Below are 26,493 nucleotides of genomic sequence, written 5' to 3'. Positions count from 1 at the left end.
TAATAGCTGAAGCTTGCGACCGAAACTATGAGAAACAGTTACCGCCAAATTAGAAACCCCATGCAAAACTGAAAATAACCCGAGCCATAACCCAAAGTCAAGTTTGTTTTGGAAACTGTTTCTAACTCGAGTTCAATTCGGATTTCTAAAATCAACATGAATTTGGAAATAGTTGATCATTATAAATAGAGCCCCTATGGTGTAATGGGTGAGTACTTAGGTGAAATAGGTGAGATTTGTGAGAGTTATTGAACTTAAAATTTTGTGTTTTATTAGTAATTTTGTCTTACCTCAACACCATATCACATTATGGGCGTGACAAGATGGAAAACAAAAGAGCATGGAGATTTCTACATTCCAGCAAACTGTTTATTTGAAGTAGAGTTCAATGGAAAACTAATACAGACGACGGTAACATCTGAAGGATGGATAGTTGATAACTGGATTCATAATGTGAAGAATAAATATTGCCAAGAAGGAGAGAAGGTAGTTGTAGGTTTAGACACAGAAGGATATATTGAAAAACTCAGAACAGGAGGAAAAAAAGGCAAATTGCATGCGGCAACTCTCCAGCTTTGCGTTCAAAAAGCTTGTCTTGTCTATCATATTTATTACAGTAATGAGATTCCGAATTCGCTTGGGAGTTTTCTTAACGATCCTAGAAACACGTTTGTTGGGGTAGCTGTTGAAGATGATGCCGAACTCCTGAAAGAGTATAGCTTGGAGGTTGCCAACGCAGTTGATCTTCGGTCTTTAGCAGCACTCCACCCAGATTTAGACATGGATAAGCAGTATGGCTTGAAAAGTTTGACTAAGGACGTTCTTCATATTGACTTAAAGAAAGAAAAGAGAGTGACATGCAGTAATTGGCTTGCTTGGTTAACCCGGGAACAGATTGAATACGCAGCTCGTGACGCTATTGCGTCTTTTGAAATCGGGATGAAACTGAGTAGTGGGGAGCGCTGCGAAATGTTAAAGCTGCATAACCCTTGGAGTTGGTTTGAAGAGACGTTATCTCCATAACAGCATAACTCGATCTACTTTTGCAGAAATTGGTTCTATACAATGAGTTGTTTTTTTTTTAATATAGCTGAGGTTATGGCCGACCTCTACCTGCCATTAAATTCTCAAATATATAGTTTCCTACCTTGTCCTCAACAATAAATATAATGAGTTGTCGATAAGTTGTGAACTGTTAATTTTGAATTTTGAATTGTGATTTGTATTTCTTTATTTCTTTATTTCTAGCTTCTAGTTATGTGCTATTACTTGCAAGCGTTGTTAATGATTTCACTGAAGTATCGTTACAATTAGCTATGAAATTTATTACAATTAGTCGTATCATTACAATTAGTATCATTGTTCTTTACAGAATAAGATGTTATTTTCGTTTGAGAATGTATATGTGTTTTTGGAGATTTGGCCACCCGCTAAAATACGTCATAATAATAAAACTCCATTGTATAGGCCTATAGGGTTAGTAATATTCGTCCTACATGCATGAGCAGTTTCTATCCCTCTGACTGATAATTACAGATCGTATATTGGTTGCAACTTGTAACACAAGTCATTGTCAATTCATCCTAGTACTCCGTACTACATATACTCTGGATAGTAGATTCAGAGTTTCATAATCGTATTTAGCCTTCAAATCCATTACAAAAAAATCCATTTCATAGGAAACAAGTAATTAAATGGCCTCACGAGGTTCTATATGTATGAGCTTCTTAAGATTTTTTTTTACCCCCATTGTTTATTAGTAAATAACATTCAAAATTTTCCATGGCGCAAAGTTGTTTTGGAAATATTTCGAAGACCAAATCAACGCAATTCTTCAGTAGAATATAGAATAACTTAATAAAAGATCGACTACGAAAGCAAATACACTTACTGGGACGAGCCTACTGGGAATATCAGCGTGTTCTCAGATTGGAGATCAAAAAAAGTTTCTACTGTCACAATTTGCATAATACTGATTGATCTACATGGGGCGTGGGACGGTCTATCAGCTTAGACTCCTTCAGTATAGTATTGTGGTTCATCAATACTCTCATTTCTAGGTTAATGGCTCCATGCCCCGGCAGAGCCACATTGGGCTCCGAATGGCTAACCCCCGCCCCCCAATAAAGAAGATCGATATTCGTGGTAGTTGATTGTGAAGTAGCAAAAATACCGTTAATTGGCTTGCGTTCAGAAAGTTTGGCTTGCATATATTAATAAAATCACAAGTGTCTGTGTATCAAATAACATCTAACTTTGGTTTCAACTTTCAACTTTCAACTCACCAAATAAATGTCTCCCATAAAATTAAGACATAATGACCTAAAAATACAATGTATTTTACTGTTTTTTACATTAAATACAATGTATTTTTTTCTTGCCTAAAAATACATTTCACTTTCAAATTTTTGTAAGAGTCCTGTTACTGCCCGACTCTATATTGTGTTGGGCAGATCCAAAAAAAAAAAAAAATTATTACAAGTGTGCCATTGGTCTTAAAAAGTCCAAAAAAAAAACAAATATTACAAGTGTGCCATTGGTCCTAAAAAAATGAATTTGAAAACCCAAACTTAAACGACCCGGCTAAGTCGTTCATTGTGCAAACCCAACGATGTGGCCACACCATTTGAGAAGACCAAACGATGTGGCCACATCGTTTGGACTAAGTCCCAAACGACTTGGCCACATCATTTGAGACTTAGTCCAAACGGTGTGGCCACACCGGTCAAGAGGCCAAAAAACAGAACTTTATATTTTTTCAAAGTTCAAATCCCAAACGGTATGGCCACACCGTTTGGACTAAGTTTTGAACGGTGTGGCCATATCGTTGGAGACTTAGTCCAAACGGTGTGGCCACACCGTTTGGGATTTGAACTTTGAAAAAATATAAAGTTTTGTTTTTTGGCCTCTTGACCGGTGTGACTACACCGTTTGGACTAAGTCTCAAACGCCAAAAAATAGAATTTTATATTTTTTCAAAGTTCAAATCCCAAACGATGTGCCCACACCGTTTGAGACTTAGTCCAAACGGTGTGGCCACATCGTTGGAGACTCAGTCCAAACGGTGTGGCCACATCGTTGGGTTTGCACAATGAGCAACCTAGCCGGGTCGTTTAAGCTTGGGGTTTTCGAATTCAATTTTTTAGGACCAATGGCACACTTGTAATAATTGTTTTTTTTGTTGGAGTCTGCCCAACAAAATATGGGGTCTGTCAATAACAAATACATTTTTATAATTGATGCAATCTGTTAGGTGTGGTTAAAAGGAAATTCAATTTGCCGTTAAAATTGGTCACATGAGTTGCACCCCCTCTCATCTCCCCCACTTAGAATACTTCTAGTCAACTCAACAACAAATCAATCAACAACTCAATCACCACGTTGGATACAATTCCCCCCCTTCTTCTCCAATTCTTCCCCACTCAACATGAAAATCGTTATCTCCAACAACAATAATAACAATGCTAACAACAATAATAACACTACCCAATGTCCTAGTCAGATTAGTACAATGGAATCATGAACCAATTGTTATTGCTCCACTACTTTTGGATCTTGATACGATGCGGCGCGGAAATGGGGTTGTTCGATTTTTTAAAATTAAACTCCTCTTTAACATCAACATGGCAGGGGATTTGGTATGATGGGTGTAGGGGAGTTTTCGAGTATCCCCTAATCTTTCTCTGTGTCTTGTGTGATCCACACGTTTTTACTAAGTAAAGAAAGGATGAGATGATTGTGAGTTCAGGGTTGAACCGTCTGGAGGCTGCCTACGTATCTCCTTTTTATTTAGGAGAATCAAACCCTATATATTTTGCGTAGTTCCTAAGAGCGAATCTCTATGGTTTATATAGGAAGAGCTACGAGAGTCCTAGGGTTAGGACTGTCCTCACTGCTTGTGAGTTCTCTTCCATCTTTGGACTCTGCCTTCCTATTAGGATTCCTCTCTTTATGGAAGTTTGAATCTATACCATATCTTATGAGAGGTAAGTTTCTTTGTTGATCATAATGTCCCATCGTGTATGAGAAAATTATATCTAAAAGGTAACTCGTAAGATATGTCATCACGATTCCTTCCTTATCATCATAGATCGCCATCTTCAGTTTTCTTCTGTTCAGGAACTATCTATATCAGTTCCTAACGACTTAGAGAACTGTTATACTTAGAGGCGGTTAGCCACGTGCCTAGCACATGTCCACTAAACACTCATGCTAAGCACTAGATCGCTTATCCACATAACTGATCCGATGGTCCTTGTCTCATTCTGGACATATATAGTCTTAGGTTATTTTCCATACACGTGTCATCTATTCAATGACGGAAAATCCCCTTTACAATGGGGAATAATATTAGGTATCCTCTATTTTTCTTTAACGCGATCATTCAGACTGAGAAAATGAATCATCGTTCATCAACATTCAGCTATATTAGCAAAGTGGAGCTCCGAGCAATTCGTCTTCATTGCATGTTCTTGATTTCAATCATGATACTTTGTAAAGTGAAACAATGTACTCTATAACAAAGTACTCTACAAAACTTTTGAGAAACAACGTTCTTTGCTTCAGTGGTAGGGGTTGTAGCCTGTGCTTGATCATATTGGGTCTATAATTTTAGGGGTTAAATGTTTGGATTTTGCACCATTTTCTCAATTTATTTTTTGTTTGAACAAGTCAAGTGATTATTGAAGGAAGGAATTGAAGAATTGTAGAGAATTGGATTCAACATGGTGATTGGGTTGTTGCTGTGTTGTCAAGAATTGTCAATTAAGTATCTTCAAATGAGGACATTGGGGAGGGGGAGGGGGAAACTTACGTGACCATTTTTAACAGTAAATTGACATCCCGTCTGTTCACATGACGGATTGTATTAATTATAAAATTTTGATAGGTAAGAAAAACATATATTGTATTTAATGTAAAAAACAGCAAAATACATTGTATTTTTTTAGGTTGTATTTTTAGGTCATTATGTCTAAAATTAATTGGCAAATAATTAGTTGGCGTCAACTTCCAACCGTTCAGATTTTAGCCTGGGCTAACCAAATGTCGCATGCTTATACAGTTTGATACTTTGATTAATAATCATGGAATTGGCAATTATCGACTAGGAGCGAAACACCGATAAAATCGATTGGGTTGTTTAATCAACTGGGTAGAGTGGAAGAGGCGGAATTTGATGGGTTTGCATATTTGTTTGTTCTAACTGCGTGTGCGAAACTAGGGTTTTTGAGAGAAGGGCCAGGGAGAAGGTACATGGGAGGATTTTGTGTAAGGGTGTGTATTCAGATATTTTTGTGCAGACTAATTTGGTTAATATGTATGCTTTGAGTGGAGAGGATGCTGGTGTTGTAAAGGCGCATAGGGTGTTTGATGAAATGAATGAACGGAGTGTTGTGACTTGGAATGCTATGCTTGCTGGGTATTTGAGATGTGGGTTTGTGGATGAAGCGTGGAAAGTTTTTGATGACATGCCGGAAAGGAATGTTGTGTTGAGGACAACTATGATTGCTAGTTTTGCTCAGAATGGGAAGTGTAAGCTATGTTCCGTAATATGTGGAGAGTTGGCATACAAGTGGATGGGGTAGCATTGGTAGCAGCATTGTCAGCATGTGCTGAATTAGGGGACTTGAAAACTGGGAGTTGGATACATTCCTTTGTTGACAAAACTTCACACTTTAGGAATCAGCCACAACCTGTCTCTATGAATAATGCACTAATACACATGTATGCAAGTTGTGGACTCATTGATGAAGCGTACGGAGTGTTAAATGAGATGAAGTGTAGAAGTGTTGTTTCTTAGACAACCATGATCACTGGTCTTGCTAAGCAAGGACGCGGTGAGGAAGCACTTGGTGTATTCCGCTGGATGCATAATGAGGGAGATAATCAAGTGAGGCTGGATGAGATCGAGAACCATCCTTGGGGTGCTATGTGCCTGTAGCCACTCACGGCTGGTAGAGGATGGTTGTCGTTACTTCGAGTACATGACTTAATCATATGGAATCCAGTCCATGATCGAGCACTATAGGTGTATGGTTGATCTGTTAAGCCGCTCTAGTCACTTAGACGAAGCACAGAAGCTCATAGAGACCATGTCAATGAAGCCTAATTATGCCATTTGGAGGGCTCTGCTAGGTGGTTGCAGGATTTACAAGAATATACAAGTTGCAAGCGCTGTGGCTCCTCAACTGACTATAGACCTTCAGCCAGGTCAAACTTCTGGGTATTGTGAGGGACATATATTGTCATCAATATATTTGCGACACGTGTCATTGCCATCAATCATATCTTGAGACTAACTTATTTGATCATTTCAATTAGCCATCTCAAGAGTCATGAGTTACCAAATGGTTACGAAGTGAACATGCATACATGCATAGCTATTAATGCAATACTAAAGATCATCAATGAATGGAGCACCAAAAGTTGATCTCATTCGATTGATATGAATGGAGCACCAAAGGGGGGGAGGGAATTCTATATATTTCCTCTCCACTCTCTAACAAAGGGAGGAGAATTCCAGGCTTCTTCTTCACTCCCCATCTACTCCGTTCACCATCGATCACTCTGTGACTCGAATCCAAACAATGAACTACGTTCGACTTGATTCCAGTTCGTTAGCGAACTGGATACGTAGGCAGTTCGATCCGTCAAACTCAATCACAATATCTTTCTACCCAAATCATCAACACATGTAAGGTATGCCAAATTATTACCATTATATTACCGCCGTTCATGGATCAATTTCTTGGAAATTCAGTCTACTTCGAGAATAATTCTCTACACAAACTTTCATTTCCAAGCCCATGAAGCGTGGGTGAAAAGTCATGGATGCTGCCGATGAATATCGAAATTTCAAAGTTAACGACTATGATGTTGCTGATCAACATTGGATTTTTCTATAGCCAGACTCGATCTTCATAAATATGATGATAAATTTCTCTAACTATCTTTTATTCAAAACTTCACATGTTAATTAAAGGCTAAAACACACATTTCAATTATTAGACTCATGCTATCTTGTATAAGACAATTTTTTTCATTGTCTTGTTGAATCACATGAGCATACACGAACTAGCAAGCATACATATGGGCATATGGCTTGATTACGTTATTACTACCATCACATCATTGATGAATATGTATTCTAGATGTACCATTAGTCTACAAGACACCCCAGTTTCAGTTCAATATAGCAGGTCGGTATATATCCCCAAGTTAACAGGTCGCTTTGCAAAACTCCCGGCTGAGCCTCTCGTCAGAGTTTCCTATCAACTGTTTAGTATTAGGAGCACGACATTCAATGGATGACAATAAGCTTAATTGGTTTAGGATGACACCGGTTTATGTGGTTTAGCATGTAAAAACAAGTTATTTAATATTGCCAAAGCCAAACCTCAATCGGCATGGACCCTTGAGCATCACTTCTATTTTATCTAATTCATATATGATGTTCAGAACTTGCCTTTCAATTTCTTTCATTTATGCACTTAGTTCGAGACTATTGGCGGACAACAAGCGAAAGCAAATGCAAAAAATGCAGCAATCACTCGCTTCATTGCGAACTACTCAGTTCGAGACTATTTGTTCACTTCTCAATTTATAATGCATTGTACCTAGTCGCATTTACTACCTAGTGTTGGTCAAGTTGTTACTTCTCAGCACCGTAATCCAAAATTTTAAGCTGGTCAAGGTATTTCTATAGAGACATACCTTCTGCAAACTATTTTTTACTTGAATACAATTTATCTTTGTTTAAAAAAGCCAAATGGAGCTGGTACTACATGGATTACTTAACTTCTCATTAGTTGGTGAGGGAGGCCGTTCAAAATTGAACAAGGGGCTTTATGCCTTTGCCAATATTGTGTAAAAATAGTGATTATTTCCATTCAATATCATTTCATATGAAGAGTGGAACATGCCATGTTAGTCTTTTCTATGCCCTTGGCTAGAGACGACACTATCAGGGCTACCATTACTTCTGGTCTCCATTATTTTACATGCCGACCTGAGCATAGTATGTATTCAATCTGGTGGCCCTTATCTACCAACATATGACCTGTTGCCTGTTGTGGTAGCCATGGATTGAGAATGATAAATACCAATTGTAAGCGGGATTTCCCATCACTGAACAGATGATACGTGTATGAGAAATAACCTAAGACTATAGATGTCCAGAATGAGACGAGGACCATCGGATCAGTTCTGTGAATAAGTGATCTCGTGCTGAGCACGAGTGTTTAGTGGACATGTGCCAGGCACATGACTGACCGCTTTCAAACATAACAGTTACCCCAGTCGTTAGGAAATGATATAGACAGTTCCTGAACAGAAGAAAACTGAAGATGGCGATCTTTGATGATAAGGAAGGAATCATGATGACATATCTTAGGAGTTACCTTTTAGATATAATCTTCCCATGCACGATGGGACATTATGATCAACAAGGAAACTTACCTCCCATAAGATATGGTCTAGATTCAGACTTCCATAACAAGAGGAATCCTAATAGGAAAGCATAGTCCAAAGATGGAAGGGAACTCACAAGCGGTGAGGACATCCGTAAACCCTAGGACTCTCATCACCCTTCCTATATAAACCAGAGGGATTCACTCTTAGGAACTACGAAAAATAGGGTTTGATTCTCCATAATAAACAAGGAGATACGTAGGCATCCATCAGACGGTTCAACCCTGAACTCACAATCATCTCATCCCTTCTCCATTCATTTAAAGGTTCCAAGATCACAAGGCACAGAGGAAGATCAGGGAAAACTCAAAAAATCCCCTACATCTAGTGGCGCCGTCTGTGGGGACGAAAACAGGTAAATATTCATTTCAGACGATTGATTTAGCCTAAAAACTCTTATTATTGTGATGGCAAGAGCAAAGAAAACAAAGGGTGGCGCTACCACATGCAGCGTCGCTATGAGAGAAGAATAACATGAGACACCTGAAGGGGGGGACAACGCTAGTCACCACAACGCAAACAACCCCCTCCAAAGACCCATGACCAGCACCGACACACCGGCAATTCCCGGTGTAGGCCCCAGGAAAAATGCCCAAGAAGAGCGTCAAGATGGTGAGAATGCTGTCCTCACCAACCTAGAGTCAGTTCAGGCAAGCTAGGCAGTACATGCTTTAGAACAGCAAAAGAGAAATCTTGAATGAGAAGTACAACTGTTGAAGCATTTGTATCAATCTGACACAGGAAAGGAGCCACTCATCGATCTCAATGATGACAACCTTCCAGAAGGTGGTCATGCAAAGAACCTAAGGTGTGGGGGTCTAGCTCGATGCGAGACATTTGAGTCGGAATATAGCAACTCAGATGAGGACTCGGATACAGCATCCGAACTAGAGTCAATTGATCAGGATCATAATGTCGACCCTCGACATAGAAAAAGAGCTCAGACCAAGAAGCATTCTACCAAAGAAGCTGCATGGGAAACTGAGAAGAATGACCTGATCCATCAGATACATCGGATGACAGGCAATGGGAGAAAAATGCAAGACTCCCTTGTTCAATCCACCATAATGGGGGCAGACAGATCTCCTTTCGCATCACGGGTGATGAGGAAACCATATCCCCATGGTTACAAACAACCAAAGTTCAGTGTCTTTAGTGGCAAGTTAGATCCGGTGGATCACATATTCAGGTATTGTGCCACTATGGGACAATATAAGAGATATGGCCATGTCATGTGTCAGGAATTCAAAGCCTCCTTGTATGGATCCACGCTCCAGTGGTACCACAGATTACTTGAGCGTCAGATCAGGTCCTCAGAAGAACTATTTAGGACCTTCATAGACAGGTACTCATGCAACAAGCATCAACCTAAACAGATCGATGCACTGTTCAACATCAAGAAAAAGGATGGAGAGGCATTGAGATCCTACATGCAATGGTTCATGGAAATTTCAATCCAAATAGAATCTTGTGATGAACAGACTACTCAGTTCATGGAGTTCCTCAAGAAGGGAATGGAAATTCTCCCCCTCAAAAATCAAAGAGAGACCGTAATCGTGATCACCAAAGGGCCGAATCCCCATCAAAGGGATGAATGCCCAGATGGCAATACCAAAATGTATCCAGTAGTATAGATGGAAATCAACAGAAGAAGCCACGTGTGGAAGGAGCTGAAAAAGCTCTTCCCCTCAGTGGACAGAAACTTCGCCCCTCTAAACAAAAAGCCAGATGAGGTTCTGGACTCGATAAAAAATCAGAGTTACCTCAAATGGCCAGCTCCGCTTAAGCCAGGTTCCTTGGGTACCAGAGACTAAAGAACCTACTGCAAGTTCCATAAGAGTAAGGGTCACGGCACTAGAGCCTGCAGGACCCTGAAAAATGAACTACATGATCTGATTGAAAGGGGGTATTTGAAGCAATTTGTGGCACACGAACAGGTAAATGTAGTACAACCTGAGGAGATCAGTACGTCAGTTCAGGAGCCCCTAGGTACTGGACCGCTCAACTGCCGACTCCAGATAAATATGATTTCTGGTAAAGCAAGTAAATGAAGTGGACAGGTCACTGACAAAGGTGCAGCGATATCAAATGTGCATCACCAAGCAGATGAGGATCATGAACAGCGAGCTGACTATAGGAGCTCAGGTCAACGCGGTACCCCAGAAAGATCCGCTCATTCTTTTCACTGAAGCTGACTACCTTAAGATTTGCATCACATATTGGTGGACCCAGGCAGTTCAGCAGATGTACTCTACTATGATGCATTCAAAAAGTTGTAGATCCCAAATGCGGAGATGGTTGCCACCAGCTCCAACCTGTATGGATTCAGTAGGGACAAAACTCTCATAGTTGGGGAGATCCAATTACATGTAGCCACTGGTCCGGTAACTCTTATCATAAATTTTGTTGTGGTAAAAGCTAACACACCATATCACATAATTTTAGGTAGGACCTGGCTACACAGACTTCAAGCCGCTCCCAACACCTATCACCAATGTCTAAAATTCCTACATCATGGGAAAATTGAGACAATCAGAGGAGATCAGGTGGCTGCCAAGACGTTCTATGCTTTAGCAACAAAGCAGTCCCCATTCCCTTTTGAACCAATGGAGGTGGGCAATCCACCAAATAGCAATTACAGTTGGATCCCCCTCTCCCGGACCTGGTCCCAAGAGAGAGGGAGAATCCTCCCTCACTAGAGCCATTAGAGGAAGTGGATATTGGGGGAGGAAGCTCGCCAAAAACCACTTTCATCGGCACCATGTTAAGTTATGAAGAGCGCATGACTCTGATACAGTTCCTCCGAGAGCACAAGGACGTGTTTGCTTGGTCGTTTGAAGAAATGCCAGGAATTGATCCCCATGTGGCATGCCACCAACTCAATGTCTGCAGTGATGCAGTAGTAGTCAAGCAGAAACCAAGGAAAATAGGTGCTGACAGATCCAAAGCTGTAAAAGCCGAAGTTGAAAAACTGAAGGCAGATAAATTTGTCAGAGAAATCAATTTTCCTACTTGGATTTTTAATATTGTCCCAGTAAGAAAGAAGAATGGGTCATGGAGAATCTGTATCGACTTCACGGATCTGAACCGTGCATGTCCAAAGGACAACTACCCTCTGCCATGAATTGATAGATTAGTGGATACAACGGCTGGACATGAACTATTGTCTTTCACAGATGGGTCGTCTGGTTACAACCAGATTCCCTTGCATGAAGAAGACCATAAGCATGCTAGTTTCACAATCGAGGATGGCCTATACTGCTATCAGGTCATGCTGTTCAGACTAAAAAATGCAGGGGTAAACAAGATGTTCAAAGGATTGATAGGTGACATTGTGGAGGTGTATGTAGACGATCTTTTAATCAAAAGCCTAAGACGATGAGATCATCTCTCCCACCTGAAGCGTGCATTCGACATTCTCAGGGAGTATTGCATGAAGCTCAACCCTGCAAAGTATGCTTTCACTGTCTCATCAAGGAAGTTTTTGGGGTATCTAGTTACTAAAAGAGGAATCGAGGGAAACCTAGATCAAATCCGAGCACTCCTAGATATGCCCTCACCTAAAAATATAAAAGAGGTTCAAAAAGTTTCGGGCAAGTTAGCAGCTCTGAACAGGTTCAACTCCAAGAGTTCAGATAAGTGCAAACCTCTATTTTAGTTACTGCGAAAGAATACCTCATTTGCATGGACGGAAGAATGCTAGAGCATTTAATCAACTCAAAACATACCTGAGGGCATCACCAATCCTTTCCAAGCCAGTTGAGGGAGAAGTCTTAGGCCTTTATCTCTGTTCGTTTGACTATGGTATCAGTTCTTTACTAATACGTGTGGATGAAAAGAAGGTTGAAAAGCCTGTCTATTTCTTGAGCCGCACGCTTCTTCTAGCAGAAACAAGGTACCCAAAACTCGAAAGAGCCGCTCTAGCACTTGTTTTTATAGTAGAGAAGTTGCGACCATACTTCCAGTCCCACACTATCAGAGTAATCACAGAGTACCAATTGCGGTCAGTTCTAGAATGACTGAACAGGTCAAGGAGGCTAGCAAAATGGTCTGTGCAACTGTCAGAATATAATATTATTTATGTCCCCAGAATCTCAGAGAAGGGTCAGGTACTAGCAGAATTCTTGGGAGATTTCCCAATGACCTACACAGGGTACGACTCAACTACCCCCAGTTCAGATGATCGCATCTAGCCTGAATCTCTAGAAAACCGTCTAGATCCCTGGGAGCCAAGCTCCGGGTGTCGGTTGTTTGTGGATAGATCTTTGAATGACAAAGGCGTAGGAATTGGAGCTGTGTTAGTCACTCCTGACAATATGCGATTGGAGAAATCCATCTGGTTAGGTTGGAATGCTTCCAACAACAAGGCAGAATATGAAGCCACTCTTGCTGGCCTCATAATGACTCTCGATCTAGGCCTTACACACCTCACAGTTTTTAGTGACTCACAGCTGGTTGTTTTTCAAGTTGATGGTGGATACGAGGCTAGGGATGAATGAATAACAAAATACCTGGAACTGGTAAGGGGCCTTTAGATTTTGAGAACATTCAGTTCTATCAGCTACCTCGGTCAGCCAATAGACACGCAGATGCTTTAGCATATGTTGCCTCAATGTTGGGCAACAATGAGTCTCATTCAATTCCTATTGAGTTCCAGGAGAAATCTAGCATTCAGGTCCCAGTTACAACAGTTTGTGTTGTTCCAGCCATTACTCCAACTTGGTTGGATCCATATAAGTCCTACCTCAAAGAAGGGACACTCCCTGAAGATAAAATATAGCAAAGCGTCTGCTTGCAAAGATACAAAGATTCACCCTCGTAGGAGACAATCTGTACAAGAAGTCCTTTCTGGGACTTCATCTCAGATGTCTCTCCCCAGATCTCACTGAACAGGTTATGCGAGAAGTTCATGAAGGAATTTGTGGCAACCATGCTGGGGGCAAAACTCTAGCTCTCAAGATCCTAAGGCAAGGATACTTTTGGCCTTATATGCAAAAGGATGCACAAGTTTTTACCTGCAAGTGCAAAAAATGTCAACCATTTGCTCCACTTATCCATGCTCCAGCAACAGAACTGCACCCATTGGCCAACCCATGGCCATTCGCACAGTGGGGAACTGACATTGTAGGACCCCTACCATCCGCTCCTGGCAATGTCAGATTCTTATTGGTCGCAACGGATTACTTCACCAAGTGGATAGAAGCAGTTCCCCTTGTCTTCATTCGAGAACAAGACGTCAGAAAGTTCATTTGGAACGACATTGTCTGCAGGTTTGGCATACCCAAAGTTATCATTTCAGATAACGAGCAACAGTTCACTGGAGGACTGGTTGCTGAACTGTGTGAGGAGTTTTACATCACCCATCTATTCTCAACTCCAAGGTATCCACAAGGCAATGACCAGGCTGAAGCCTCTAACAGGGTCATCTTGGATAACATGAAGCATAAATTAGATGCCGCGAAAGGTTTATGGGTCGAAGAACTGCCTAAGGTCTTATGGGCGTACCGAACTACACCCAAGCGATCAATAGGTGAGTCTCCATTTTCACTGACCTACGGAACTGAAGTTGTCATACCTCTAGAACTGGTAGCTCCCACTCAGAAGTAAGATGTTGTGCACACTCTGGACAATGAGAAGCTGTTATGTAGAGAAATGGATCTCCTAGATGAAAAGCGAGAAGGTGCCGCACTTCGCTTAGCTGGTAACCAACATACTTTGAAGAGATCATACGACAAGAGAGTTAGGATTCGATCTTTCAAAACTGGCGATCTGGTTCTCCGTGAGATCCCAGAGCCCAACGGCAAACTTGGACCTACCTGGGAAGGACCATACATCATCAACAAGGTTGGTCGAACTGGTTTTTACTACTTACACACTATTGAAGGTGACGTTCTTGTCAAACCATGGAACGGATAACACCTTCGCAAGTACTATCAGTAAATTGTTATTTCATGCTTTGTTATGCATATTTAATCATCAATAAAGTTCTTCACCTTACAATCAAATATATTCCTTGCACGTTCTTTATTATCCTCAATGGACTAAGCCTTTAGGGAATTATTTGCTCACTATCTGTTCTAGAATATTGTATGTCAATTTGCTTTGGAACCAGTGATACTGATTAAGGGAAAGTCAAATTGTCAGTTCCTTTCTCAACCCCATGCAGCTGGAAGTGTATGCCATTTCTTTTAAATTGGAAATATCCTCAATAGGTTAAGCCTTTAGGGAATATAACCATACTAACTGTTCAGTAAACTGAATGCCGGTTTGACTTGGAGCAAGAGATAATGTTCTTGCGAGCCTGAACTGTATGCCAGTTCTGGGAGCTCTCAAAACATCAAACGCAGGGGTTGCTAGGAAGATCTGGGTGGGATCCCGATCCTAGCACACCATCATTGGCCTGGAACTATATCGACATGATGGTGCTGAGGAAGACTCCTCCATTGCTGTTAAGGCGATACCCTTTTTATTTTTTAAAAATAAATTGGACCTATCGTTATTAAACACAGTGTTGTGCTCATGGCACCAAGTTGCTTTCGCAAAGGCATATACCTCTATGCAATCGAACTCTCAGTTACAGTTAAGTTGAAATGGCTCCCATGACATCCTGATAAGATTCTGGTTATGCCTCATCTTAATCTGTTTAGCCTGCTAGGGTCACCTATTGTTGTTCCAAATGAACTTTGGGGGCAACAGGGGTAGAGTATGCACAGTAATATATGTAATATAACGTAAAATACTTTGAAGGCATACATAAAATAGAAGAGCTACATAGCTCAGTAAGTAAATAGTATGCATAAAATAGAAGAGCTACAGAGCTCAGTAAAGTAAATTGTATGTGAGCTACATAGCTCAATATTGCAGACCCATAGAATAATTGTTTAAAAATAAATGTTTATGTGAATCATCAACTGAAAGGCTTATGAAGCAGGGGTAGAATCAAACTTTGGTTCACCATCGACTGTGTGGTTGGATTAGCTGGAACGGTTATTCAACGAACATTCACCAAGTTCGAACTGGCGGAAAAGAAAGTTGAACTGGAGGCAGGTCATCATCGGTGTCTTCTTCAGAAGATGAGGAGCCATCAGGCATAAGTTTAGCTTGAATAACAGAGATGCTGGTGTCAGATCAGGGAACAAGACAAAAGGGTTGGTTACCCGCCCTTGATCATCCAGCTGAGAAACGTACCCAGTATCTTCAATTGCCACCTCGAACTTAACTTGTTTGGCCGCATTGAAGGACTCCTGAGAAACATCCAGTACCCTTAAAGCAAAACGAATAGCATTTTCGGCTGATCTCTTTTTCACCTCCTGCACCACCTCGGAATAGAACTTGGAGGTCTCAGCCAGGAGGTCATCAGCCTTCTTATCAGAACTAAGACGTTTCTCCTTCAGAGCTCTCTCATAGCCTGACATGACCTCATTTGCATGGGCAATGGCTTGACCAAGGGTCTTTATTTCGGTGTTCCTACGGTGAAGCTCCCCTTGGACCTGGTCTTGTTTTGCTTGCAGGGTAGTGAAGTGGGCGCGCAGTTCCAAGAACTTCACTTTCTAAGTGCCAGCATTAGCAGCTCCTTTTAGGGCTTTCTCCGCAGCTCTGAAGGTTGGATATAGTATCTCTCATATTCTTGAAGCCAGTATCATATTTCTTCTCTTTCGCCAAGATCTGGTCAACCTGGATCTGCAGCTCTGTAGCTCTCTTCTCAGTAGCTTCTTTTGCCCAGATCAGCTCACCGGTAGCCATGACATCAGTGGATGTATCGGCGGTGGCCACAAAGATGGGTTCGTTTATGGCCAAATAGTTATTCACTAGCTGAAAAAGAATATAGGATGTGTAAGTAACACAATGAGAGAAACCGAACATTGAACAGAGAAGAAAGTCTTACCTTAGCAAGGTGAACAGCAGATCGGCAATAAGACAAGTTCAAGGTCCCAACTATATTGGCTTTAGCCTTGTCAACAAGAAGTCGCACAGCTTCCAAAACTCCAAGCCCGATATCAATATCTTTAACAAAATGTTTGTTGGTAACAGGTTGTTCATCAGTTTGTCCCCAACGCCTCATCTCCACTATCATCTCCCTTTCAGGGGAATCTGGAGATCGAGGCGAGAAAGGGATGTCATCACTCTCCCTCCTCTTATCACCAAATCGAGGAGGGGGGAGAGCGATAGTCATAACAATTGTTTCAGCAATACCTTTCCCCTTGCGATTATCAGGGAGGGAAGGTCAACAGTTACAGGGACATTACCACCAGTTTGAGCAGAACCTGTAGGAGGATCCGGAACTGGAAGGGGTACAACTATTTTATTACAAGACTTAACAGGTGGGGGAATAGTAGTAGGAACCTTAAAAGGTGTTTTGTCATTCATAATAAGAGGACAAAATCTCATTTTCTTACTAGATGGGGCAACGTTAGAAGTAGAATCAGCTCTCTTCAGCTTATGACAATTGGACACACACACTTCCCTTTTAAAATTACTAGCAGCCAGCAGTTCATGAGGCAGTTCAGGGCCTCTCCCACTAGTGATCACACAATCATCACTGAGAGCAGGCTCCTGAACTGGGCCCAATACCGCAGTATCAGCAGAGGCAGTCACAGAACTCTTTTCTTTGCGGTTTCCTCCTCTTCTAGTAACTAAGGATGAATCATCCTGAACTGGAGGAGGAAGAAGTTCAACATCCTAATCCATAGGAGGGGGAAGTATTGTGTACCCAGAATTCACAGTATTTATCCCAAAATGGGAAAAGCCAGGGACAAGTTGCAGTAATTCTTCAGTAAACATGTTGAAGTATTCAAAAAGATGGGTGGATCAGGAACTATCACCCAAGGCATCATTTGTTCCTTGGGGATCTTCTTGATAAACTCCACCGTAGCAGCATCAGTTGCAGTTAATTGGTTCCAGGGAGAAGAGTCTTCTAAGGAATAATAGCGAAGAAGTTCAGGCAAAAGACTCTTATATCAAGTTATAAAGTACCCGAGTAAGAAAACTTACTGGTTGGAGCATGGGTGTGTTTCTGGGAACAGGAATTCCCACAGGCTCACCATCATCATCAGAAGGATGAACGTCCCATGCATCACCCAGGACACAAAGATTGTGGTCAGCCCAGCCTTCGTCACTCTGCTTTCCCTAAAAAAAGACGATCGGAGAGCTCTTGTCTCTTGTCATAAGGTAGTAGAAGGACTGGTCTCGAATACGCCGAACCTCATAAAAATAACCAAACACCCAACGGTTCAGAGCGAATCCGTGCCTCTTAGCAAGAAGGGTAGAATACATGACAGTTCTGTATAATAGAGGTGTTACCTATCCAAGAGCAAAATTGAAGTGGATCAGACACTCTCTCAGGAATGGGTGGAGGGGAAGAGTGAGCCCGACCCTAAGTTGACCAAAAGTGATGAGTGCCACCTCCTTGTAGGCCAACTCATTAGATAACCTCCCCCACTCCAGTCTGATATCTCTAGGGATGTGAAACTTCTCGTGGATTTATTCCAAAAAGGAAAGATCTCCAAAGTTTATAAGTGACTAGTTGGGATTCATGATCGGAAAAGAGGAAAAGTTTCAAGTTTTGGTTAAACCCTAGCGGGAGATCAAAAGGTTCAGTATGAAAAAGGTAGCAGAAGATATAATGAAAGTTCTCTCACCAGATCCTTTATATACAAATAAGATGGACGGTTAGGATGAGCCCAAGCGGTACGTCTTTTCGGGATGGAACTGCCATCATTACTTTTTTCGAGAAACGGCGTGTCTGTTCGAGCCATCTTTTTAGGGCCTTAATTAGTTGGGTACATTAGCAATTCCAACAAACAGTTTTGGAAAAGGATTCTCGCCAAAAGCAAATGCCGCTTCAAAAGCCACGCTTAGCCGGGCACGAAGGGGGGCATCTGTAAGGGGTATTTCCCGTCACTGAACAGATGACACGTGTATGAGAAATAACCTAAGATTATAGATGTCCAGAATGAGACGAGGACCATCGAATCAGTTCTGTGAATAAGTGATCTAGTGCTAAGCACGAGTGTTTAGTGGACATGTGCCAGGCACATGACTGACTGCTTTCAAACATAACAGTTACCCCAGTCGTTAGGAACTGATATAGACAGTTCCTGAATAGAAGAAAACTGAAGATGGTGATCTTTGATGATAAGGAAGGAATCGTGATGACATATCTTAGGAGTTACCTTTTAGATATAATCTTCCCATGCACGATGGGACATTATGATCAACAAGGAAACTTACCTCCCATAAGATATGGTATAGATTCAGACTTCCATAAGAAGAGGAATCTTAATAAGAAGGCAGAGTCCAAAGATGGAAGGGAACTCACAAGCGGTGAGGACAGCCCTAAACCCTAGGACTCTCATCACCCTTCCTATATAAACCAGAGGGATTCACTTTTAGGAACAACGGAAAATAGGGTTTGATTCTCCATAATAAACAAGGAGATACGTAGGCAGCCGTCAGACGGTTCAACCCTGAACTCATAATCATCTCATCCCTTCTCCATTCATTTAAAGGTTCCAAGATCACAAAGCACAGAGGAAGATTAAGGAAAACTCGAAAAATCCACTACACCAATGATATAACTCAACAGTTTGTGGGAGCATGCATACATATCTGCAGAAATTATGTATAATCTACAGGAACTACTAATTCCATTGTGTACTGGTCAAGAAATTAATTGTGGTCAGTCAATTAAACAAAAATTCAGTTCGCTCATGGAATCGGCAAGCTATTCGCTTTGAGTATCCGTTACATACACTGAGGATACTGTTACTATTCTTGGACTGAATCTTTTATTATGCTGCCATAAGGCTTAAGGGCAGTAACAGAAAGAGGACGAGACTATAAAAAATACATTTTGGACGACATCATATACTAATGACCTTTTTGTTATAGATGGATGGGTGCTTTGCAAGTCGACTATACTTTGAAAATATAGGAGGCTAGCTGCATTAGCTGTGCAGCTTGCTCCTTGGCAAGGCGCTTACACTCCGAAGAGTCCAGGGCTAGCTATAGCCACATGCGCACATACAACCTAGCATTTTGAGTTCAATGCTCGATTTATTGATGAAAGTACCATTTATTTTGTTCTAATTCCTTTTCGGTATTAGTTCGATCTAGTGCAGGTCATTTAAGCTCCAAACTAGGGGCTAGACAAAACCATCTCCAAATTGGGGCTATTTATTGCCATCTAGACACGTTCAATTAAGTTATTATTTGAGTTCATTGCTCAACACATCTCCAAAATTACTACTGTTAATCTGTACTAACTCTTTAGTGCCAGCTCGCATTTTCACAGGTCAATTAAACTCCAAAAAAGGTTAGCTATAAACCAATCAGCTTGATGCCCTATTAAGGATCAAGTTCGGTTCAATTATAGTCACGCCAATTCAAGACTAGCTACCAACTGCGATCTCCAAATCATAATGCTCACTAGAGCAACACGCCCACTCGAACTTAAACGTTCCCTAGAGCTAAAACGTTATATACAACAAAATGCTCACTCGAGCTCAAGGGCTACATAGCTTAACCACTTCTCACTAATTGAGGACCTACACTTTTAGGATCAATTCAGTGCAGAACGCTCTCTAAGAGCAAAACGCTCACTCGAGCTTAAAGGCTACATAGCCCCACCACTTCTTACTAGTTGGGGACCTATACTTCTAGGACCGACTCAGTGCAGAATACTCTCTAAGAGCACCAGGCTCCCAGGGGACACATCGCTCACTTGAGCAAAATGCTCACTCGAGCAGAACGCTTACAAAAGCGCTAAAAGGTCCTTTGACCTACTGGAGCAGAACGCTTACATAAGCGCTAAAAGGTCCCTTGACCTACTGGTGCAGAACGCTTACATAAAGCGCTAAAATGTCCCTTGACCTAGTGGAGCAGAACACTTACATAAGCTCTAAAAGGTCCCTTGACCTACTGGAGCAGAACACTTACTTAAGCACTAAGAGGTCCTTTGACCTACTGGAGCAGAACGCTTACTTAAGCACTAAGAGGTCCCTTGACCTACGCTCACTCAAGCAAAATTCTTACTTAAGCACTAAGGGTCCCTCGACCTATGCTCACTGGAGCAGAACACTTACATAAGCGCTAAAAGGTCATTTGACCTACTGGAGTAGAACACTTACATAAGTGCTAAAAGGTCCCTTGACATACTGGAGCAGAACGCTTACATGAGCGCTAAAATGTCCCTTGACCTACTGAAGCAAAACGTTTACATGAGCGCTAAACGGTCCTTTGACCTACTGGAGCAGAACGTTTACATAAGCGCTAAATGGTCCCTTGACCTATGCTCACTAGAGCAGAACGCTCACACGAGCTCCAACACGCTCACTGTTCCACTTGGACACGTGTCAAATTATTTCTCTCATCAGATCGTTCTTACGAAAGCACGACCTAACGAGAAGGGGTTGTGTGAGGGACATATATTGTTATCAATATATCTGCAACACGTGTCATTGCCATTAATCATATCTTGAGACTAACTTATTAGATCATTTCAATTAGCCATGCATCTCAAGAGTCATGAGTTACCAAATGGTTACAAAATGAACATGAATACATGTATAACTATCAATGCAATACTAAAGATCATCAATGAATGGAGCACCAAAGGGGGGAGGGAATTCTATATATTTCCTCTCCACTCTCTAACAAAGGGAGGAGAATTCCAGGCTTCTTCTCCACTCCCCATCTACTCCGTTCACCATCGATCACTCTGTGACTCGAATCCAAACAATGAACTACGTTCGATTTGATTCCAGTTCATCAGCGAACTGGATACGTAGGCAGTTCGATCCGTCAAACTCAGTCACAATATCATTCTACCCAAATCATCAACACATGTAAGGTATTCCCAATTATTACCTTTATAAGTACCTTGTGCTCTTGTCGAATGTGTATGCTACTGCCAAAAGTTGGGCGAAAATTACGAGAGTAAGACAGAAAATGGTTGAGATAGGTGTGAAGAAGCGCCCTGGTAGAAGCAGGATCCAAGTTAATGGAGTCATTCAAGATTTTGTGGCAGGTGACTGGACGCACAAACATGCCTCTGCCATCTGTGAGACAGTTCACGAGATCACTAGTCAAGCCAAGTTAGAAAACCGGATGCTTGAGTTATCAGAGCCATTTCTAGATGTTGGGAGAGAGATGATAGAATGATTTCTCCATAGATAGTATGGCTTCTTTTGAACTTATCAGTGTTATAAACCATAACATTTGTTTGTAATTTTTGGATATATTCCATGATGACTGACCATTTGATGGCGTGTTAAAGAGTGCTTCATGTATGTGCCACCATATCTGCACCCTTATAAACAACCATCGTTGGGTACCATTATAGTGCCACTCACTACAAGGCACGATGCCCAAGATTATGGCATGCCAACACCGCCCAATTTTATGGCGTGCCTGCCTGCCCAATTTTATGGCATGCCAGCTTGCCCAATTTTATGGCGTGCCTGTCTGCCCAAAATTAGGGCATCATAAGCTAGATATAGTAGTTTCAGATTTAGAAAATATATTTGGCAAGATACGCTTCCATATTAAGACTTTACATAATTACAGAAGATTATGTAGCAATAAAGGAAATAATATTTATCATTATTATCCTATCATTATTATCTGAAACAAAGAACTACATTCATTTGAGAGACTTGATTCCAGAGAACGATTTGGATACGTAGGAAGCCATTGAAGGTACATTCTCAACAATTCATTACAACAACCTCCCTTACAAAACCATTGGTGTGTTTGGGCGAGTTCTTACCCAAACATAATTGGCGCTGTCTGTGGTTCTTACCAACGAACCTTCGTCCACGTTCTTTCTTCCAAGATCTGGTAATGGCAAAAACAACAAGATCTCAAGTGAGCAAGAACGCAAGATTACAACAAGAAGAAGAAAACAACTTACCCAATCCCGAAGTTCTGACTAATCAGACCTTGATGAATCAACCAGTCGCTCCAGATCTGCAAGCTCAGCCTTCAAACCTCCAGGTGCCACGACAACGCAGATTTAGACGTACACGACTTCAGGCTCCAATAACTCATTCTCAAGATCTAGAGGCAAGCAAAGTGGATTCAGAGAATATGGAGATAGGAGATGAAGATGTGCCTTTAGAAGTGTTGCGTCAGAGGTTCAGAAGAGAGAAAGAACATAGCAACTACTTGCAGAAGCAACTGGACAAAGGGAAGCAAGTACAAAGGGATGATGCCGATGCTGCATCTTCCACACCGGCAAGAGCCCCCAGATCTGGTGAACAACAGAGTGTATTCAACCGACTACAATTTAAGTACGGTACATCCCATCCATTGGAGCCTGTCCCTGAGCATCATCAGAATCACTCAAGGTCAAGCAGACATACATCCCATTCAAGAAGGCGATCCAGATCTCGAAATACCAACAACACTAGGCGTAGCAGTGGTCATAACATGACAAGATCATTGAAGGTTGATCATAGTGCATCAGAAAGGTGGACAACATCCACCATAAGGTGCAATGCTAGACTCCAAGATCAGGACCTCAGAGACGAATTGCAACATAACCTTAGACATGGCTTGAATGCAGCAAACCGATACAGACATGTTAACAAAGGTCAGCCTAGAGTACGGCAACACCAAAGAAGCGGCTCCCCAGTTAGACAGCTTAGCCCTTTTTATCGGCATAGGTCTTGCAGCCCAAGGAACCAGCCAAATATAGAAGCAAACAATAGTTGGGGGTGACAACACCGTGAGATGCAACATGGTGAAATTACTCCTCAAATCGGAAATCTAGAAGTCACGGGCGCACCATTCACGGAACAACAAATCAAAGACATTGTCAAGAAAACAATAACCAATGTGGGTGTCGCTGATGCACGATGGAAAAACCTTGCAGTGAATGAAGATGTCGTCGGGAGATTTTCCCTAAAGATACAAAATACAAAGCATCAGGAAGGATTCAAACAACCAGAACTTTCTATGTTCAAAGAAGTAGGAGGTGACCCGAACGATCATATTATGGAGTTTAAAAGTAGGCTAATTCTCTGGCGCAGAGATGACCCCCTCTTATGCAAACTTTTTCCGTCTACGTTAAAAAGAGAAGCTCTACGTTGGCTTTCCAGCTTGCCAGCTCAATCTATCGCGTCATTCCAGGAATTAGTAAACCAGTTCACAGATCGGTTTAAGTATAATTGGACACGTCCTAAGGATGTCAACATCTTGCTTAACACCAAGCACCAAAAGGATGAAGCACTGGCAAAGTTAGTAATTCGTTTCCGCAAAGTACAAGCAGAGGTCACCGATGTCCCTGACGTAATGATCATTCATGCATTCAAGGAAGGAGTTCATTTTGATAAAAACGGAATCTACAACTCCCTTATACGGGACCCCCCACAATCAAAGTCCGATTTGTTCGCACGAACGCAACAGTTCATTAATGTGGAGGAAGATGTTAGATCAATAGCTTCCAGAGATAAAGACTTTCGGAGTAAAGACTCAAACGAAGGTAAAGGAAAACATAAGCAAAACATATCGGAAGGGTAACAACAAAAATCTGAAAAGGTTAACACAGTTCGTGAGGAAATGAAGCTCACTCCATTAAATGCCAAGTATGATGCGATATATGAGAAGATCAAGGGACGCAACTTACTTTTTCCTCCGATGCCCTTACCTGAACACACTAAGTCTAAAAGTGACAAAAATCTTTGGTGTCACTTCCATAATGATTTCGGCCATGAAATAGAAGAGTGCAGATCCCTCAAGGGAAAAATACAGAGACTAGTCGACAAGGGACAATTAGACGAGTTTTTGCTTTCAAAAATTGTGAAGCAAAATTTAGCAATGACTATCCACAATGTCATACTAGCTGGTCATGCCAAAATCAATGACATTTCACGAGCAAGGCAAAAGTGTGAACAAGGAGCTAAGTTCAGTTTCTTGCGTGAATTTTATCACGTCAATAACATTGATTTTGTTGAAGGAATTCGCTCGTAAACTACGAGCCCCGGTCCCCTATGTTTTAGTGATAGAGATCTAATTGGCGCCCATCATCCTCATTATGATGTTGTCGCCATCTCAACTTTCGTTGGATTATGGCGAAGTTCAACATCATGATAGATACGAAGTTCCAGTTCGTCGTTTTGCAGTTGCTACAAGAACATGCAAATTGTCGAAAAATTTAATTATTGCAGAAAATAATCCAATCATTGGGTTTGACGAAACAACAACAACCCCAGTAGGAAGAGTCTCTTTACCAGTCAAGCTAATGGACAAGTCAATCGACATTGATATCCTTATGATGAATTGCAAATCCCCTTACAATGCAATCCTAGGAAGGGACTGGCTCCACAGCATGGGCGCAATAGTCTCTACATTTCACCAGGCAGTAAAGTTCCCATCTCTTGAAAAAATTTGTAAGGTCTTGGCGACGGATGGCTTCCCACAAACCGCCATCACGAAAAGGTCTTGGAGGAATATAGTCACCGGATATGCGGGAAATACAATTCTCGATGAATTAACAAGTATCTAAATCAGAATCAGTCCCACACAGTATTTACACTGCTAGTTAAAGAAATGAAGGACTGCAGACCATAGACCGCCTCTTAGAAGTTCAGATTGGGAATTTAGGTAGAGAAACAACTTTCATATCGGCAGAACTAATGGAAAATGAACAAAAGGAAATGGTAGCACTCCTCAGAAAGAACAAAAAGATTTTTGCTTGGTCAGTCGAGCAGATGCCAAGAATTATCTCAGAAGTTGCATGCCACACACTTGACATTGATCCTACCATCAAGCCAGTTCGGCAGAAGCCTAGGCACATGGCCCCAAAAAGAAAACTCAAAGTCAGAGAGGAAATTGATCGTTTACTCTCAACTAAGTTTATACGGCCAATTTCATATCCGCAGTGGTTGTCTAATATGGTTGCAGTACCCAAGAAAGAACTGTGCATTGATTTCACAAACCTTAACAAAGCTTGCCCGATTCATCCCTACCCTCTCTCACGAATATCGGAATTGGTGGATGCCACGTCTGGCTACCCACGATTATCATTTATGGATGCGTATTCGGGTTACCACCAGATCCCACTAGCAGTGAAGGGCCAAGAAGCAACTGCATTCATAACTGACCAAGGGATTTTTTGTTACCAAGTTATGCCTTTCGGTTTAAAAAATGCAGGGGCTACGTACCAGAGGATGATCGACACCATATTCGGAGATATGTTGGGCAAGACAATGGAGGCTTATATTGATGACATGGTTGTAAAATCCAAACACAGTGGAGATCACATCTCTGACTTAGAATCAGTTTTTGACAAAATTGATGAGTTCAACATGCGGCTAAACCCTTTGAAATGTGCTTTTGAACTGGTATCAGGGAAATTTCTAGGGTATTTGATGACTCGTTGAGGCATCGAAGCTAACCCATAACAGATCCGACCCATTCAAGCCATGCCCTCTCCAAAAACAAAAAAGGAGATTCAACAAATTACGAGCTTTTAGCAAAGACTAAATCGTTTTATCTCTAAGTACTCGGACCGGTGTCGTCCTTTCTTTCAGACGTTAAAAGGCTCAGCAAGGTGGAATGATGATTGTGAAAATGCCTTTCAATCAATCAAGAACTACCTGGTCTCGCCACCAATCTTGGCCAGCTCAGCTATAGGGCAACCTGTTGGAGCTTACTTGGCCGCTACAGATACTACAGTAAGTGCAATCCTGTTCATCAATAGAAAAGATGGTCGTCCGATTTTCTTCATTAGTAAAACACTAACGGGGGAGGAAAGCAGATATTCGAGAATTGAAAAGATTGCTTTAGCATTTGTTCATGCTGCCAGACGCCTCAAGCCGTATTTCCAAGGAAGACTGGTCAAAGTATACACGGAATATCCTCTACGCAAAGTTTTCCGAAGTGCCCAGGAATCAAGTAGACTCGCAGAATGGGACATCTACTTAAGTGCTTATAGCATCAATTTTGAACCTCGCGTTTCAGAAAAGGGTCATGCACTTGCATCCCAAATGGCAGATTTCCCTATCGACGATTTCATCCCTG

The 26,493-nt window shown here is 41.5% G+C and overlaps 1 pseudogene; it reads left to right on the top strand.

The window, feature by feature from the left end:
- Window positions 1-309: 309 nt before the first annotated feature.
- Window positions 310-21,630, top strand: LOC147522352 (pentatricopeptide repeat-containing protein At1g05750, chloroplastic-like; annotated as a pseudogene).
- Window positions 21,631-26,493: the final 4,863 nt, after the last annotated feature.

The sequence above is a fragment of the Coptis chinensis genome, chromosome 1 (assembly GCF_015680905.1).
Source record: "Coptis chinensis isolate HL-2020 chromosome 1, ASM1568090v1, whole genome shotgun sequence".
Lineage (NCBI taxonomy): Eukaryota > Viridiplantae > Streptophyta > Magnoliopsida > Ranunculales > Ranunculaceae > Coptis > Coptis chinensis.
This window is presented reverse-complemented; position numbering and strand designations above follow the sequence as displayed.